Source organism: Muscardinus avellanarius (genome assembly GCF_963383645.1).
Source record: "Muscardinus avellanarius genome assembly, chromosome: X".
NCBI classification, from domain to species: Eukaryota; Metazoa; Chordata; class Mammalia; order Rodentia; family Gliridae; genus Muscardinus; species Muscardinus avellanarius.
The window spans coordinates 115,076,850-115,097,225 of record NC_137792.1 but is presented as its reverse complement, the minus strand read 5'-3'; the positions used below and the strand labels follow the sequence as shown (position 1 = coordinate 115,097,225).

At 34.6% G+C, this 20,376-nt stretch overlaps 1 pseudogene across 1 annotated transcript in view; it reads left to right on the top strand.

Annotated features, from left to right (window-relative positions):
• The window catches only part of LOC308279047 (small ribosomal subunit protein uS5-like), a 37,195-nt pseudogene extending 17,952 nt beyond the window's left edge, over positions 1 to 19,243 (top strand). Inside the window, exon 3 of the transcript in view lies at positions 18,525 to 19,243. The product of the transcript in view is annotated as a small ribosomal subunit protein uS5-like (transcript). The remainder of the gene's footprint in view (positions 1 to 18,524) is intronic.
• Positions 19,244 to 20,376: the final 1,133 nt, after the last annotated feature.

Sequence of the window (20,376 nt, the reverse complement as noted above, 5' to 3'; positions counted from 1 at the left end):
ACTTAAGGTGAATTTTAAATATACCTGAGTAATTTTATTTAGGAAGCTCATTTATGCACATCTTCACCAACATGGAATATTTGTGTGTGTGTGTGTGTGTGTGTGTGTGTGTGTGTGTGTGTGTGTATTGGGGATGGAACCCAGGGGCTTTCTATCTCCAAGCTATATACTCCCAGGCCTATTTTATACTTTATTTGGAAACAGGGTGTCACTAAGTTGCTGAGAACTTCACTAAGTATCTGAGGCTGGCTTCGAACCTGCGCCATCCTCCTGTCTCAGCCTCCCAAGCGAGGGGATTACAAGCGTGTACCACCATGCCTGGCATATTTTTATTTCTTAGATATTTTAAATGCATTTTATAATAATAATAAGTGAAATTATAAATCACTTTTCACATGATTATTAGACATCTTGGTCTGTTACTTTTTAATTTTTCTCTCCATTTTTTTGGCTTTTATATTTTTTGTTTTTTATTCTTTATTTGAAGGGCTTTTTTGTAAGTTAATGTAGTATAAATATATTTTAGTTTATTAAATTAAAAATGCATTTGGATGGCACACTGAGGTGAATGCAATGTATAGAGGAGGCTACTGATCCAGAAGCTTAGGCAGCCCAAATCCTACTTGGCCTCTACCAAGGCTGAAAAGATAATATCTGGAACAAATTCAAGGTATACCATTTGGGAATTTCTGGACTATTTTTGAGAAATACCAACTAGACTTATATTTTAGTAGTTAACCAAAGAAATAATAACAGTGCATTCAACTAATCAATAACATAATATGAGCCCATAAAATTGTAAGAAAGAAAAATGCTATTTTTTAACCAAGGTTCATTCTATTTCTGAGTTATACCTCTTATACTATTTTATTTATTTGAAAAAAGATTCTCACTAAGTTGCTGAGGCACCTCAGTGTGCCATCCAAATGCATTTTTAATTTCCTATACACATGGAGATTATATTCTGATGGGAGAAAAGTATTAATAAGTAATATTAATATATGAGTAAAATAGCATTTCAATTGCAATTGTTATGGAAACAAATTTTAATTTTTATTAGTAGATATTGTCATCGATATGGCTTAAAAATGAAACAGGGAAAGCAAGCATTTACTTCTGGAGTATAGGGACACTGTAGTTTGAGTACATCAATCTGAGAAGTTGTTAAAGAAAATATAACATTGGAAGAAGATGAAGGAGAAAGTCTTGAAGTTATCTGTCCATGAGTGTGCCAGACAGAAGGAACAGCAATCATAAAGGTTTAGAAGTGGAGCAGATCCACCATGGTATAGAAAAGTAAGAATGCAGATGTAGATGAAGTAGAGTGAACAAGAGGAAGAAGTCATAGTGCCTAAGATCAGAAACCATAGGCTAGGTTATATATAACCTTTAATTCCCATTGCCTTTCGCTGTGAATGGCATGATAAATTACTACAGAACTCAAACCAGAACGCAGAGTCTTAAATAAGGACTGGTTCTTATGTCTACTGCATTATAGACCTAGAATATTCTCTCCTATATCTTCTTGCTTATTCATGGTTTCTCCGTATGGGGCCACTACTCTCTGACTAGATTAACAGTGCCCTTTTATCTGTACTAACCCTTAATGTTATACCTTGCTTTACTTGCTTTACTTATACTCTAATGAAGCTGGTAGTTGCTCTCACTGAAGAAAGTAAGAATTGATAAATGTATAGACAGCATGTACTTTCCAAATGTTTGTAAGTGTGTGTGTGTGTGTGTGTGTGTGTGTGTGTGTGTGTGGTGTGAGTATAACATATATATATATATATATATATATATATATATATATATATATATATATTGTTCCCCCTTAGGGACAAAATATGAAGGGCTAATTTGACTTTTTATTGAATGGCTATTCATTAACTTACTCATTCATTCATTCATTTATTCATTTTGTGGAACTAAAGATAAAAGCCAGAGGCATACTGCCTCTGAGCTATACCCATAGATTTATTTTATTTTTGTTCTGGAACAGGGTCTCACTAGGTTGCTGACGCTGGCCTCAAACCTGCATTTATCCTGGCTCACTCTTGCAAGTACTGGGATTATAGATGTGTGCCACAGCATCTGGTTTAGAATGCTTTATAATTAGCCATCCCTCTTCTTCCAGTTACTTTTTTTCTGTTGGTTTGTTTGTGCTGGTACAAGGGATTGAACTCATGGGCATTGTACCTCTGAGCTATGCCTGTAGCCCTTTTTAAAAAATTTGGAACAAGGCCTCCCTAAGTTGCTGAGGCTGGCCTCTAACTTGTGATCTTTTTGTCTCTGGCTCCCCATTACTGATACTGCCTCCCTGTGGGTTTTCAATATTCACGATTAACAGCTCATCTTCTTTGTTTCTAAATTGCTACTTGATATAACTTAGTTTACAAAAACTTGTATTAGTGAAAATTAGGTCGGCAAAAATTAAATTAGTTTGTGTACAAATCTAAATGATCATCCTCTTATTTGAGTATTATTTTATATTTTGTTTGAGTAAAAGAAAATGCAAAAGTTTTATGCCCATCCTCCCCTTAATTGCCATTTGGATATGATTTCAGGTTTTGCTGCTGTTTGATGGTAGTTTAAATAGTTTGAAAAGGAAATGGACTAGATAATTTCATATGTTTAAATACTTTATATTAGGTTTATATTCCTAGATTAATAAATCATCATTGTCTATTTTAGAAGCAGGACTGAAAACCTTGGTATCTATCAAATACTCCTTAGAACCCTGTATGCAAAATGACCTTCATTTTTAACTATGTCCACAGCTTGAAGAGTATTTTCTGCTTTCCTGAAAATTCCAGTTTTATTTGTATTTCAATACTGCTTTGAATTTGGCTCTGTTTTAATTTGCACTTAACCTCAACAGAGTAAAAGAAAGTATCTGGTTTTTACCTATCTATTACACTGCCAGGTTTCTATAGCTATTAATAATGTAAGTGTATAATTGTTACATAACATATCTATACTTTTATTTAGAACATTACAGTTAGCAAGTATAGCTTTCACTAAATGGTTAGCATTGAAAAGATCGGTGAATGAAAATATAGGCTACACAGTCTTGCTGCTTCAGCAAAACATGGCACATTAAATTAAATTAGCCAGTAGACATGAAAGCACTTTTAGGTATTGTAAAACATTATACAAGGGCTTTCTAGATATTTAATTAATTTTTTGACATCTGGTATAAGGTTTCATGTGGAAATGAAACAAAGAATCATTTAAGGAAGTTCTATCTTAGGTCATTCACAAAAATATGTCAGAATTTAGTGTCTATTCTCTCTAACATTAGAAAATATTTGACCACTTGTCAATAATTTAATTATCTATTTTAGTCATTGTATCTAGTAATTTACTCTCAGAATTTCTTTAGAGAATAGTGCCTGACCACTTGCAAATATATTGTGGCATTTAGAAAAATAAAACTTGTTGAAAATATAACAAAAATCACTGCAATTACAATTACCAATATAAATACAAATGATAAAATGTCTACCTTCCATGTGTCCAAAATTATTGTATACATTCATTCTAGATCAAATCTACAATGAAACCCAAAGTGACAGGACGATTACCTTGAGACTACTTCATTGGTTACCAAAATAGGATGCAGACAATCACATTGACCAATGTTCTATGTTCTGTGTTCTATGAGGACTAGTTAAGGTTACTCTAGAAAGGGAAGAAGAAGAATGTCATGTCACAAGATGCACTTTTAATTTTTGGCACTTTTTATTTTGGGGGCAATTATTGCTTATTTTTGATTCCTTCCCATATCCTTTCTTGTCCTTCTCACTGATAAGCATCCACCTATATCTGATTTCTCAAAACATTTATTTTTAGTAAGCAGGTACAGTTTTTAGGGGAAAAAGCCTTCACTAAAAATGGAATGAACTTTAGATCTGTCTGACTTCATTGAGGTGGATATGAAAAATATTTTTAGTAATGGGGTGTAGCCAGTGTTCTTCATCCCTTTTTGTGTCTACATATAGTGGGTAAGATTGTTTATCCAAGTTATTATTATACTAGGAATATTTTCCTCAAAAATATCCTTTTTCTAAACATACATGCAGCATATTTGAGAATGTATTTTCATGTTCATTGAATTAGTCAACAAATACTTTGAGCACCTGTCCCTGACAACATTCTATGCACTGTGGATGCATCTGATAACAAATCAAAGTTATTTGCTTTGTGGAGTCTACATTCTAGAAGGTAGAATGTAAAATAAAAAAAATAGTGTATAATATAATTTACATTACATTATTGATATGTAATATCAATATTATATTAATGCATATTAAGGTATCATAAATAAATATGTTATACACATAATATTTTGTGTTATAATTATGAGGAGTGATAGGGAGGAATCAAGTATAGGGTCCTTTGACAATATATGAAAGGGACACCTAATTCCAGTGGTTTTGGAAGGCCTCTCTCGAAAGGTGATATTTATGTTGAGACCATAATAATAAATAATAAAGGTCAGAAAGAAGAACAGCATTCTAGAAAGAGAAAATATGCCCAACAATACTGAGAAAGTACTTGACTTAGCAATAGAGAGAAGCAACAGAGAATGTTGTTTAGAATATACAAAGAGAGGTAAAGAATAGCATTCAGAACAATATAAGGTGGTGGCTGAGATCACAAAGAAAAGTCAAATTCCCTGAGTTCAAATTCTAGTTTTGACAAACTTACTCTCTGCTCCCCATCAGACAGGTTAAGTACCTCTTGTATTACAGCTTCCACATCTGTAAATGGGGATGATTGTAGTGATTATCATTTCATGGGGTTTTAGTGATTGTTAAGTCAGATAATATATGTAAAGCAATTAAGAAATATGACTGTCACATAGAAACCATTATGTTTTGAATACCTTTCTCAGCAATCATTTGCATTCATATATCATTATTTTGATGGATATGAATACATATAATTTTTGAGATACTAGGGGCTGAATCCAGGGGCATTCTATATTTGAACTATATCCCCAGCCATTTTTATTTTTATTTTTATCTTATTTTGAAACAGAATCTCAATGAGTTGCTGAGGCTGACCTTTAACCTGTGATTTTCTGCCTCAGCTGTTTCAGCCTCCAAGTATTGGGTTTATAGGTGTGAATAATTGTTCTTGACTTAATACATACAATTTAACTCCTGAAAGATTAATGTAGGATAGAACTACTTTTAAACTAGTTTAGCCTAAAAGAACTTGTTGATAATAAGCTAAGTCTAGATTATAGGTCTATATAGATTGTCATACCAGTGATTTCCCAATTCATAACCTTGATTTTTCAGTTAGTTATTTTTATCAGATTCAATTGCATTTTGGGCTTAGAGGATACATGTTTTCCAGGAGGTAGAGAAGAGTAAACTTCCAATCTCATACCAGGCATAATCCTTGCTGAACTCAAATCTACTTCAGCCATACTTTTACATGTGTGATAATTGACAGGGCCAAGGCTTGTTGGTGAAGTTATGCAACTACTCTGAGCTTTGTACTTTGTACTCTAAAATAGTACTCATACTATTTTAGAAGTGAGATATATAGACAGTAGCTCCCATAGTTCTACAGAAATAAGAGTATTATCTGTTCATTTGACTTTTACTGTACTGGAACACCATTTGCTTCCCAAACCACAGAGATCTGTTCTCAGAAATATGAATATATCAGATTAGATTATTTTGTATTAATTTATAATATAACATCACAAATCATTTCATGCAGACTGCAGATGCACAGGAGATTTTAGGGGGTTATTTGTATTTACTTCAGTAAGTATTAAGGACCTACAAAGTCCAAGGAATATGGTTCTTTGTAGAATACAAAGATGTGGAGGCCATGTATCTTACCTTTAGGAGCCTACCCTCTCAAATGGAGGCAAGGCAAGGACACAAATAACCACTAGTGGGTATAATATGATGAGAGCTGAAGGAATGTACAAGGCAATCTGATGAGTGTTCAGCTGAGGAAGGTAAATATAAGCCATATACATGGGGACCGAAAACGAAATCACGGATGAAGTACAAATTTAAACATCCTTTTATGGGATGAAAATATCAATAAGTAGAAATTATAAAGAAAAAATTGCAGACAGAAGGAATACTCAAAAGGCTGAGAGAGAAAAATAAAGGTAGTGATAAGGGAAGAGGAGCAGTTTCTTTAAGTTGCAAAATAGAATATGTGAATGACAGCTGAGAAGAAAACATGAAAATGGACATAGAAACCAGATTATTGAATGCCTTGAATATCAGACAGAGTACTTTGGACTTAATTATAAAATTAGTAGAAAATGCTTATGAATGGCATTATAGTTACAATCTAGTTTGTCTCCAGTATTCGTATGTAGCATCAGTTGGGCCAGGAGACAAGTGGACACGAAGATAACACAATAAGATACTTTAAAAAGCCTAACAGTAGTTTCTTGCCAAAATAGGAGGCACTAACTTGAATATTAAAACCCACTGTAAAGCTGGGCATGGTGGCGCACGCTTGTAATCCCAGAATTTGGGAGGCTGAAACCGGAGGATCGCAGTTCATGGGCAGCCTCGGCTACTTAGTGAGGCCCTTTGCAACTCAGGGAGACCCTGTTTCAAAATAAAGAATAAAAAATAGGGCAGGGGGTGTAGCTCAGAGGTCGAATGTCCCTGGGTTCCATCCCCAGACCCACAAACAATAATAATAATAAAATTTAAAAAACATTGTAATAAAAAACATCAAATAAAAATAAGGTTCTATAAACAAGAGTTTATCGATGAGCTATTTTATTTGTTCCTAAGACTCTTCTAAGGCCCCTGGTACAGAATATTCTAAGCACTTACTGGCTATTTTGCATATTAAAAATCACCAACAAATTGTTTCCACCCTACCACCAAACTTCAAAAAATGTGAAGTGCAAGGGTTAACCAACTTAAACATTTAAAGAGTCATGAAATGGACTGTTTCCGCTTTCCATCTGGCTTTTATCAATTGCAAGTCAGTTTCAGAAGGACTGCTACACAATCAAAACAAACAATCTCCCTAGTCAGATAATTCAATTTTATAAATGAATTACTTATGTGCCTATAAGTAAATACATTCCTATGCATGAGGATATCAGCTGCTGTCAATGAGATAATCAAATCCAGGGGAAAAGGCTATCCTTGTAAACACTTTAAACTCAAAAAGGCCCAAATTTTTGGAGTATGATAAATCGAATCAAAAACACTTTGGTCTTACAGAAAGGGCAAGTTACAAAGAAAGATTTTCAGCATAGAGATACAAGGTCAACAGAACAGACATTAAAAGAGGGCCATTTATTTTGCTAGAGAAAGCAAATGAGTTAAAAAGAAAAAGAATAAAACACTTTTTTATATCTCTTCAATGTATGAAAAAATATGTATTCGTGCCAAACGAAATTGAACATTGCTTCAGCAGGTGACTGTGATCTCTGAAAGACAGCTCAAAATTAAAGAAAAGAGCTTTAGTGTCTGACAGACTATGATATGAATCCTGGCTCTGTTACTTACCAGCTGTATGACCCTAGGCAATTTACTTAACCTTTCTGATCTTTGATTTCTTCATATGGATGATGGAAGAAGTGTCATCTATCTCTCAGTGTGAGACCAAGGAGAAAGAGTATCATATCTGTAAAGGACCTAATGTTATGCTTGGTACTCAGAAGGTACCCAAAGAATTATACCTATACATATTTCTCTTCTGTTACAACATTTAGCAAAAGTAACCTTATTGTGTTCTCCTCTGTATTCTGTGTGTAAATAAAATAGTAAGCTACAGAGTAGGGCAAATGCTGATTTATGTTTAGTTATACTATGCAGAGAATATTAGTTGATGTATGTTAGCTTAAAAAGTCATATTTTACACATATTCAGATGTAGACACTCATTAATCAAGGTCAGCCTTCCTCCTCTCCTATCTTTCCATTCAAACTTTGCTGATATTTCCCCTCCATTATCTGGAGTCCCACTGGTATCCTCTGTGTTTCCTAGTTTGGGCATATTAGAGGAAACATATGTACCTTTATGACATGGTTAACCTGGACAACCATTGGCGGGAGGGGGGAAGGGAAAACGGGGGCGGGGGGAGAGGGCACCAAATATAGTTTAAATGTATACCATTTATGTTCAATAAAAAATTTGTTTAAAAAATAAAATAAAATAAAAAGTCATATTTTAGGTTTGTAGAACAATATTCATTTTTCCAAGATCATTCACATATATTAAATTATGTGATCCAGAGCCAAATACACATCCCCATTTTCCCAATACTTGGGAAGTTCGAGTTTACCCTTGGCAACTTATTGAGACTCTGTTTCAAAATAAAAAAATAAAAAGGGCTCTAGGTGTAGTTCAGTGGGGTTCATTCCCAAATACCAAAAGAAATTGTGTAATCCAGACAACTACTTGGTTAGGTTAACAGGGCAGATATTCTTATCCCTACTTGACAGATGAAAAAGTAAATTGAAATGATTACTTCTTATTTGCCTAAATTCTCCTGAGATAAGAATTCTGATCTTCTAATGCTCTTTCCTAACAAAGTAACACATTTTAAATACTTGATGCTTTTTCTACCAAGCTACCCAGCCTCTGATTTTGGCTTTACATGGAATTATTCTTTTTATATTACTTGCAAGTAAAAAATGTACATTGATGTCATCTGGTAAAAGATTTTAGACAAACAAAAGTAACTATTGTGTTTTGAATTTGATGAAAATTTTCATTTTTAATTATAAAATAGCTCATGTCTAGCAAATAATTCAAATGGTACAAAGATATATAAAATATGGAGTAATTCCCAGATAACTCATATATTACTATTTAATAATGAGAGTCTAGCCATATTTCTACATCTGTTGTCTTTCTTATACATATTTTGGATATATCATTAGCTATTTACTGGCAAACAATAAGAAATCCCCAATATATTCTAAGAAATGAGTCATAATAGGTAATATAAATGTATACCTCACATAAAATAAGCATTTAGTATCTTAAGAGTTTGATTTAACATTTAAGAAGGAAGATTTTATAAATATGACTATGATTTAAAATTAGCCCAAATTGAGAGTCTGGAGGACTAGGTATATTGCTTCTATTGGCCTGATTATAAATAACTTGTCACAGATTCCAGTTTCTTCATTGGTGAAATCAGGCCATTCACTTTCAACTCCTAAATTAGTCTATGAGACATTAGTTTTTGTAGATAAATTATGCTACTATAATAAATTACATGAGGCTGAGTAATTTATAATGAGTGGAAATTTCATTCTTACAGTCCACGATCAAGGCATAAGTATATTCAGTTGTCTGATGAGGGCTCTTAATGTTTTTAATATGGCATCTCATTGCTATATCCTCTAGGAGGTAGAAACACTGTGCCCTAACATATTGGAAGGCAGAAGGGCAAGTGAACTGAATACTGCATAAATTTTCTTTTATAAGTCTTAATTCCATTCATGATTGATGGTATCCTTAACATTCAATCATCTCTTAGGCCACACCTTTTATTGTAATCATATTGGCTATTAAGTTTCAACATTTGAATTTTGGAGGATACATATTCAAGCAGTAGTACTAGTCAAATATTATTTACACTATTTAGTAAAATTTGTTTATTAAACCAATATTTTCTATACCAGCCAGAGACCTGTTTTCATTATAATTATTAGCTCATATTAACTGCACAAAATAACGGGTTTGGTTCTTTTATATGTATAATATATATATATATATACAAATATACATATGCAATTTTGAGACTAAGGATTGAAACCAGAGGTATTAGGGGTATTCTACCTCTCCAAGCTACACCCCAGCTCTTTATGCGTGTGTGTGTGTGTGTGTGTGTGTGTGTGTGTGTGTGTGTGTGTTGCAGTACTAAAAACAGAACTCAGGAATGCTCTTCCACTGAGCTATACTCAAAGCACTTTTTATGTTTATTTTTATTTTGAAATAGGGTTGCTGAGTCTGATCTCCCACGTGTCATTCTCCATTCTCGGTCTCCCAAGTACTAAGATTACTGGTATACACCACAATATCTAGGGTTTGCTGTATTTTGATTGTATACACCCTCCCCTCTCCCATAGTCCTCTTTCCTTTCCTAATAGTCCCCTTCTACTTTCATATTTTATATTTTTATAGATATTACATATGAGGAAAATCATGCATAGTTATGTAAATATGGCTTATTTTGCCTAACGTGATAATCTCCAATTCTATTCATTTTTTGCAAATAGCATATGTTTTAAGTATAAATAAATAAAAGCACTCAGGAATTCTTCAAAATTATGCCTAAATTTCTTGATAATTGAGTTTTGGGATAACAAAACCATCTAAGAACTTTCAGTCAGTTATTTTTGTGAAAATGGCTAGTACAGTCTATCCATCTATTTATCTATAATTAACTTATCTTTAATTACAAATATAGTTTAGTTTGGTAAACAGTAACAGTCATAAATAGTTAACAAAAGGAAGCATATTATGAATCATTAAGCCTATCTTTGATTCCTTCTTATAAAATATATATTGAAGATAATAGGTATTGGTTTACATCTGGTGACGGGCTAATAAGGGAACTGAACTGTATGTATTGGAGCAGCAGGAAGTAGACTCAAGTAATTAAATATCCTTTTCTGTCTGGCTTCTAGGACCTCCTATAGATGAGAGGGCATATTGTGCAAAGGGACAAAAAATACAAAAAATTGTGGTTCTTTATCATTGCTTTTCTGTCTTCTCTTGCTCAAAATATTTAAAATATTTAAAATGAAAAAGGTGGAAATAAGAGTCAAGTGTGGGATGGAGTTAAGTAAAAATTACACCTGTAATTTTTACCGAGATGGAAGAAATCACAGGTTTGAGGCCAGCAGTGCGCAGTAACTTAGAGACACTGTGTTTCAAAATAAAAAGATAAAATAGTGCTAGGATGTAGCTCAGAGGTAGAATGTCCCTGGGTTTAATCCCCAGTACTGAAAAAAAGAATATTAAATTTGATTTTATCCTTGGTCAAGGTGAATATTCTGCTTCTGTTCGTGCTTTACTTTTTATAATGCAAATAAATTATTTAGGCCCCAAAGTAAGGGTCATGGGAGGAGTTTGCTTATTAAATGTTTCAATGAGAGAAATAATCTCACAAAAATTTCCTTTACCTACACATTTCTCAATATCATAGTATACTACATTGAGAATTATATTAGAGATTATTAATCTAGCCCAGTAGCTATTATAGATGACTGAAGTTGCAAATAATAGTTCTTGGACTAAATATTCCTGCTTCTTTTCCAACACTGTAATAATTTATTTTTATCATACTTTAAATTTTATAGCTCAGGGCCAGGCGTGGTGGCACACACTTGTAATCCCAGCATTTGGGAGGCTGAGACAGGAGGATTCCGCAGGTTCGAAGCCAGGCTCACCTACTTAGTGAGGCCCTTTACAACTCAGTCAGACCCTGTTTCAAACTAGAGAATAAAAAAAATAGGTCTAGGGGTGTTGCTCAGAGATAGAATGCCTCTGGGTTCCATCCCTAGTACCACAAAAAATTTATAGGTTATTATATATTATCACTTATCTTTTATTACAGATAAGTTGTATATTGTATTGAAGATGCTGCAATGTACAAATTGTAGGTATGGAGAATTTGTTGATAAAAACCATTGACTTTATAAATAGACAAACCAGATGATGTAGATTATTTTTTAATGCCATTTTTTATTTTATTTTAATTTTTTTTTTGGTGGTACTGGGGTTCCTGGAAGCCCTTCTTCCTCCGGGCTACACTCCCAGACCTATTTTTACACTTTATATTTGGAAACAGGGTCTCCTAAGCCAGCGCGCGCGGCTGGCTTCGAACCTGCGCGATCCTCCTGTCTCTGCCTCCCAAGAGCGGGGATTACAAGCGTGCGCCACCAAGCCCGGCAATGATGTAGATTCTTGAATGATTATATATATATATATATATAGTAATTATCTTCAATTTATAATCTCAAGTACATCTAGAATATATACATGTAATTTGAAAAGTCCACACAACTCATTTGGCAGTGTATAATACGAGAATATTTTCTAAAATGAATGAATGCTTCATAAGCAGTGGATAGATTTTAAGAAATTATGCATATGGTAGAATTTAATTGAAAAGGGAGAGACCATGCTTTTAAAACACCAAGTGTATATCTCCTTCAAAATAATAGGAACAACCTCTTTTATTTGGGTAACATCAATCCAATTTTAGATTTTATCAGTCTAGTCCAATGGCTTCAATTTTATAGATAACCGAAGATGAAAATGATAGTTCTTGAACTAGATATTCCTGCTTCTTTTTCAATGCTATAATAATGTAATTTTATCGTGCCTTTTAATTTATGGTTCATTTTTACATTATAACTTTGTTATTTATTGCTAACAGCAATTTATTCAATACTACAAAAATACATTTATTTTACATTGTTATATCAGCACCTCCCTAAATGATCTCTAGAAATGTTTGTTCTCACCTGCTTCTTTTAATACTAAGGATGCTTATGAACCAAACCATAGAAAAGTGGGCAGAAGCAGCCCCAGTACTTGGGGGGGGTGCTGAGACAGGAGGATAATAGGTTCAAGATCAGCCTCAGACACTTAGCAAGATTATCAGCAAACTAGTGAGTACTGTTTCAAAACAAAAAAAATAAAAAGGGCCAGGGGTGTAGCTCAGAAGTAGAATACCCCTAGGTTCAGTCAGAATACTTCAAAACAAATAAAATAAAATAATGAAATAAGATAGACTCAAAAGACTACACTGGAATTAAACATAATTTAATGATTAATTATTTTAATTTATTAAATATATCTTATACAAACTTATTTACAAAATTTTGCACAAAGCAACAAATTTCAGAAATCTACCTCTACAGAGTGATTCAGGGTGACAATTTAGTTTATTATATCTGATTACTTTATACATAGACTTGGTTAATATAATGTTTGACCATTGATTACTCTCTTTATTCTCACAGCGTGATATATTTTAATTATAAAATCATATAAGGAGTAGATAAGAGTGAAAGCTGTATTCCTCTGCGAATTTTTTTCTTTTGTCTTCTTTTTGTCATTTCTGAATGTTCACACCAAGAGATGTTAGTCTTCCTGTAATACCAGCTACATGGAAAGTTGAGGCAGAAGAATCACAAGTTCAAGGCCAACCTGGCAGTTTAGTGAGAGATCCTGTCTCAAAATAAAAATTTTAGAAAGAAAATGGGGACGCAGCTCAGTGACAGTTCATCCCTGTATTCAATCCTCAGTATTTTAAGAAAGAAAGAGGGAGAGAGAAAGAGAAAGGAAATAGGAAAAGAGAAAGACCATAACTCAAAGAGTACCGAACCCAAGCATCTCTAGTGTTTAGCCATCCCCTCTTAAGCAACAGTGTGATCTTAATAAGTCATTAACATTTCTCTACTTTGTTTTCTTCATTTGTTCAACCAATGTGTTTCCCTGTCTGCTGTAACAGCCAGTGATTTTTATAATATAAAAATCCACATAGCAAATTAATGTATTTCTCTATTTCTGGTGTCATTTGAATTTGTTCTGTTTTGCCCATATTTTTTACCTACAGAACAAAACTGATTAAAATTGCTATTTAAGATCTTGTTTGACAGGCCCACGAGAGGCTTGACTGATGAAAAGGAGAATCAAAACTTATTATAGGCAGAATATAGAGTTAGTATTATTCTCTTCCTGGAGCCAGATTTTTAGGACTTAAATTGCTAAAAAAAAAAATCTTGTCACTTCGTGTACAGGTAATTGTCCAAAATCTTCATATCTTCTTCCACAATCTTCTCTGAATGGATTCTACAATCTGCTCTCAAACTCTCTTTGTGGTCATATTGCCCATGACTTTCCCATTCAGGTCTTGTCTCAAAACAAATTAAACTTCTGATGTACATGGTAATATACTCATTACCTCTGCTTTGCTATTTCCATAAGCTTGGACACATTTCTTGTAGTTATTCTTTCCTAACTTCAAGTAACTAAAGAACATATAAAAGAAAGCAGTTTATATTTTTACATAAGCAGAAATAGAGAAATCTGGCATAAACTGGCACTCTTCCTGCAATCACTTTTTTCCGTAAATACCATTGCTTCTGTGAGATGAGAAGAGCATAAAAGGTTGTTTTTCTGATATTCTCTTTGACTTCAGCTATTCTTTCCTATAATGACAGAAGAGCTGAATTAGGATTTTTGCTAAGATAACATTATTGCACATCATAAAAGTGGAAGAAACAATGTTATATGGTCTTCTGGAATTAGAATAGAATGTTAGTGTGGCAGTCAAATTTAACATGGAAACCTATTGATTGGGAAATCTGTGATGTAGTGTCCATATTTGGGGAGTTGTATTTAGTTTTTTGACCATGCTTGGAGAGAGGCATTCACAAATTAATACATCTTAATGGGGTGATCAAAATCAAAATAATCTTTAGTAAGTTCTTAATAATAGATTTTACTATCTCCACATATTTAAAAAATGCCTTGTGGAATACTGTTAATATTTAACCTGGTTGTTCTGGAAATAACCCTATTATAAATATAATAATAAATAAATAGGATAGAAGGTACCAGGAAAAATATTTAGTTCAATTCATGAGCAAATATTTTTCTGCAGAGCACACTATTTCCATATGATGTTTCATAAACAATAAGTACAAAAGTGAGGGATTGAAGAGTTCAGCTCCCTGTTGCTAACAGCTCGTTTACCAGTAGTTCACCAACTATCTATCCATCAGTAACAATTTCTGAAAGCGATGTTCTCCAACCAAATGGGCTCACTTAGCTAATGTTCTATCCATTAAGAAAATGTTCGCACAGAAATATAACCATCTGTTGCAGAATACATATTAATAATAAAATATGGGTTATATTTCTAGGGTCCCTTCTAAGACTAAGGCTCTATAACTTCTTTTTGTTTTTCTGGAAAGGCACATAGCTTCTGGCATCACAGAGTAGAAGAAAAATTCTACCGAGTCCCCTTAAATTCCATCAGAATTCATCTTAATTCAAATATATAATTGCTGAGTTAACTTTAGTGTACTGTGCACAGAATTAGTTGCATGTTCCAAAGTTAAATTTCAAAATATATTGTTTGTTTTTTATGTGGTACCAGGGATTGAACCCAGGAAATTTATACTTCTGAGCAATGCCTCCAGCCCCATTTTATTTTTTATTTTGAAACAGGGTCTTGCTAAATTGCTGAGGCTATCTTTGTGCCTGCAATTCTCCTGTCTTGGCTTTCTAAATACTAGGATTACAGGTAAGCTCCACTGTGGCTGGCATCAATGTCTTATAGAAATCTGCTATGACAACTGGCAGTGCAAAGGTGCTGGCATTCCTGCTCTTGCACTGTGCACTAAGAATGGATTTATACAAGAATACATTCGACTTACTGAGGATCTGGAATCCATAACAACGGTAATATATTCAAACTGTATTATACTACCCATACTCTGAACACCAAATGTTTACAATGTAAGAAGCTAATATTTACGTTTATTAATTAAACTTGATGAGAATGGTGTAGATCTTCCAATTTTCTGTAAAGAATATGGTAGAGATTATATAATTGATATTGAAATAGAAAATTTTCCTGTCACTCATGCCAGATGCCAAAATTAAAGAACGTAATGAGAACATAGGTTTGAGCCATGGCAATATTTACAATGACTTCAGACATTATAACTGTTTATTTCCTGAATTCCCATTGCACAGTAAAAAAGAGAAGACATTTGCATTTAAATAAAATTAATTCAAGTAATTTCAGCATTGAGACCTTAGCAGAAACTATAGTAAATTAATATTTTGGATGAAAATGCAACACTTTTGTAATAGTCAGTTAATGTGGTGAGACATTGGAAGCTACATTTACTGATTTATGTAGTAAAGATGAATCATCATAAAACCAAAAAAAAGCTTTGTGAGTAATCTAATCTTTGCAAATTCCTTCCAATTCTCGTGTTTGAAATCATTTAATGGAGCAAAAAAGCCCCCAGATTCCTAATAATATGTGCAATGCCATTTTTAAAGTGAACAATAAATCTCCTGTGATCTCCCTGTATCATTTTTTTTCACCTGGAAAACTTTATTGGTGATGACAGCTAACAAGCATTCCTTACAACCATCATAGGTTTGGAAAGTGTTTTTCATATTTTGGCACTTAATTTTAGAGAGGAACTGAAATAAGTTGCTGCCAATGTTCCATTAAATTACACCTTGAAAAGTCTTTTTTGATGTCTACACTATTTCATTTCAATATTCCAGGAATATCCCAGAATAAGTACAGTAATGCATTCCCCAAAGAACAGCCTCCAGTAATCAGCCCTTACAAAGTTCAGGAGGTCCTATTTTCATGGGGGAAGTGCTTTAATCAAGATTAATTTTTTCCAGTTTTCAGTAATTGGAGCTCTTCCTGAGTTTTCCTCAAGCCTCCTTTAGGATGAAATTATCAAATTTCCATGGCAATTAAATGAAAAAAGTACGAGTGTATGGATCATTCTGTATAATAGTCGCCAAAGTACAAGTGAAATTAACTAAGAAAAAAGTGCAGGATTTAGCATGAAGGACATAGGCTTACAAAATACAGGTCTGTGGCAGAGCCCCTCTGCTGGAAAAGTTTTGCGTTCTTGCCAGATGTATTTCCTTGCTTTATCTGTATCTCCATCCAGACAAAGTTAAATCTGATCAGAAGTTCTATAATTAAAAAACAAGTAATAGCATAAAAGTTAATTTTTCTACTATAACAAAAAGCAAATTTAGGCCACACCGAAAATAAACTGCTAACTGCAAGTTCTTTTGTAAAAATATTTCCTAAGTTGCATCTTCTACAGATTGTTTTTCAACTATTATTTGAGAAAATATAAAGTGACACAATTTAAAATATTATTGCATATCCGACTCTGTGCCTCTTTCCTGTTGTTCCTTGAAGGTAGAAAAGAACTTATCGCCCTTAGATACTAGATATTGACATTATCATTTATTTTTCCTGAACAACTGAGTACTCGTAATATAAATGAAATGTTTCTGCCACTCAACCAATTGAATTTATTTGCAGCTGTGTTGGCATCTGGTAAGCACAACTTAGGATGCATGGAAATACTCAGGAGCGAATTGGAGAAGATTCTCAATCAGAGGTGCTTAATTCTGCCTATCTCAGAATCCCCTACAGAGCTTAAAAACTATTCAAAAACTTATCTCACGTATTTTGATTCATTTAATGCATTAGATACATCTGATGAAGCTCGCTGAAAAGTAGATGGTCTTAATAATTTTCATCTATTTCCTAATTTCCCAATCTATGTATCTTTTTATAACATATAGCACTAGGTACGTGCAGTCATCTAGCAAAATATAGTTTCTAGTGTCTATTATTTTGCAAATGAACTCAGATGATGCAAGATCCTTTGACCTGGCCCCTGCACATTTCTCCTGTAAAGTTCCCATCACTTTCTTGCTCAGTTTATAATGTTCCAGACACAATGACTTTCTTTGATTTTCTCAATCAAGTCAAAGTCCTCTCTGTCTAAGGGTCCTCCCACAGCTCTTACCACACACCATTAAAATTTTTTTCCATCTGGGCATGGTGGTGCACTCCTGTAATCCCAGTATTAAGGAGGCTGAGGCAGGAGGATTTCAGATTCTAGAACAGCAGAAACAATTTAGTGAGGCCTCCAGCAATTTAGTGAGGTTGTTTCTTTTTTCCTTTTCTTTATTTTTTTATTTTTTTGCGTGTCTGGGGATGGAACCCAGAGACATTGACCTCCGAGCTACACCCCCTGCCCAATTTTTTATTCTTTATTTTGAAACAGAGTCTCACTGAGTTGCGGAGGGCCTCACTAAGTAGCTGAGGCTGTCCTCAAACTGCGATCTTTCTGTCTCGCCCTCCCAAATGCTGGGATTACAAACGTGCGCCACCATGCCCAGCTAGTGAGGTTGTTTCAAAATTTAAAAAAATAAAATAGCAGCCAGTCGTGGAGGTGCATGCTTGTAATCCCAGCATTATGGAGGCTGAGACTGGAGGATTGTGGTTCACAGACAGCCTCAGCTACTTAGTGAGGCCCTTTGAAACTCAGTGATGAGACCCTGTCTCCAAATAAAGAATAAAAAATAAGGCAGGTGGTGTAGCTCAGAGGTCGAATGCCCCTGGGTTCCATCCCCAGACCCTGAAAAAATAAATAAATAAATAAAATAGCTAGGAGTGGTATAACATGCCTCTAATTCCAGTAATTGGGAGGATGAGACAAGAGGATTGTAGATTTGAGACCAGCCTCAACAACTTGGTAAAACAATCAGCAGTTTAGCACAACAATGTATTTAAAAAATAAAAAAATAAAATAAAACTTCTCCTGGAAAACATCAAATGGCAAATGACACCGGTGCAGCGGGAGTGCCCGGAGGCATGGGAGGCCATGGAGGCTTCGGCAGCGGCCTCCCAGATCACAGTCAAGAGCAGGGTCTTAGTACGGGCTAAGGCCATGGAGCCCACAGGGGCAATGCTGAGGACAAGGCATGGATTCCTGTCACCAAGCTGGGTCATCAATTAAGGACATAAGATCAAGTTCCTCTAAGAGCTCTATTTCTTCTTCCTGCCCATCAAGGAGTCTGAGATCATCGATTTTTTTCTTGGGTGCATCACTCAAAGATGTTTTGAAGATCATGCCTGTGCAGAAGCAGACTCATGCTGGCCAGTGGACCAGGTTCAAGGCATTTGTCATTGGGTACTACAATGATCTCATTGGCCTGGGTGTCAAGTGCACTAAGGAGGTAGCCACTGCTATCTGAGGGGCCCCATCATCTTGGCCAAGCTCTCCACTGTCCCTGTGTGGAGAGGCTACTGGGAGAACAAGATTGGCAAGCCACTGTCCCTTGCAAGAGGAAAGGATGCTGTGGTTCCATGCTAGGGCACTTCATCCCTGCCCCCAGGGGCATGGGCATCGTATCAGCCCCTGTGCACAAGAAGCTGCAGCTGATGGGTGGGATTGATGACTGCTACACCTCTGCTAGGGGCTGCACTGCCACTTTGGGAAACTTTGCAGAGACCACCTTTGATGCCATCTCAAAGGCCAACAGCTGCCTGACCCCTGACTTCTGGAAAGAGACTGTGTTTACCAAATCTCCCTATCAGGGAGTTCATGGACCATCTTGTGAAAGCCCATATCAGAGTCTCTGTGCAGAGGACCCAGGCTCCACCTGTGGCTACAACATAGGGTTTTTATACTACAAAATAAAGTGAGTGGAACCTATAAAAATAAAATAAAATAAAATAAAATAGGGTTGGAGTATAGTTCAGTGATTGAACACCCCTGGCTTCAATCTCTAGAACCACTAAAAAAAAATTCCATGTGAGCAAAATATGTTTTTAAATCCCAGTAAACAAATCCATTACAAAATACAAGTGGGTTATAATAATGTTAAAGGAAAGGCATTTAAAAAATGTGAAAGGATTGAAAATTAATTTGCATTTTGATTGCACACTAAGTAATGACAAAAGGACAATAAGTTAAAGCTACAAAAGTTATTAATTTATACAATACAATATAACCTTTCTTCTTTCTCTTTCTCTCAATCACCCAGTTCCTTTTTCCAGACTCCTCCTGGTACCTTATATGTGACTCTTTTTTTTTTTTTTGATGGTACTGGGGTTCCTGGAAGCCCTTCTACCTCCGGGCTACACTCCCAGACCTATTTTTTATATATATTTTTTGAAACAGGGTCTCTTATGCCAGCGTGGCTGGCTTCGAACCTGCGCGATCCTCCTGTCTCCACTTCCCAAGCGCGGGGATTACAAGCATGCGCCACCACGCCCAGCCTTTATATATGACTCTCTACATAACTTATATGGATATAAAAGTTGACAAATCATTTTCATTGTTAAAATTTTATTAAATTAATATAATGTGATTTAACTCACTGAGCAACACCAGGATTTTTTCTGCTTTATTAATTTATAAAATAGCATTGTGATTAACATTTTAAAATCTTTTATGAACTTTCAATCTGTATCTATATATGGGGCACAGTATAGTAATTCAATGCATATTATACAATATGTATTAATCAAAACAGGCTAATAGGAATGTCTATCACTTCAACCTTTCATCATTTTTATGTGTTACAAATTTTGTACTCTCCTAATTATACCATAGGTTGTTTTACCCAATAGCTTTCCCGTTGTCTTAAGAAGAACCAGGAGACATTCTTCCACTCTAACTATGGTTTAGTGCCCCTTCCTTATTAAATTTCTACTGGGCCTTCCTCCCACTCTGCTCGCCTGTCTCCAGTGGCCACTATTCCATTTTGTCCTTCACTTAGATAGGCTTATTAGTAGAACACGTGGTAT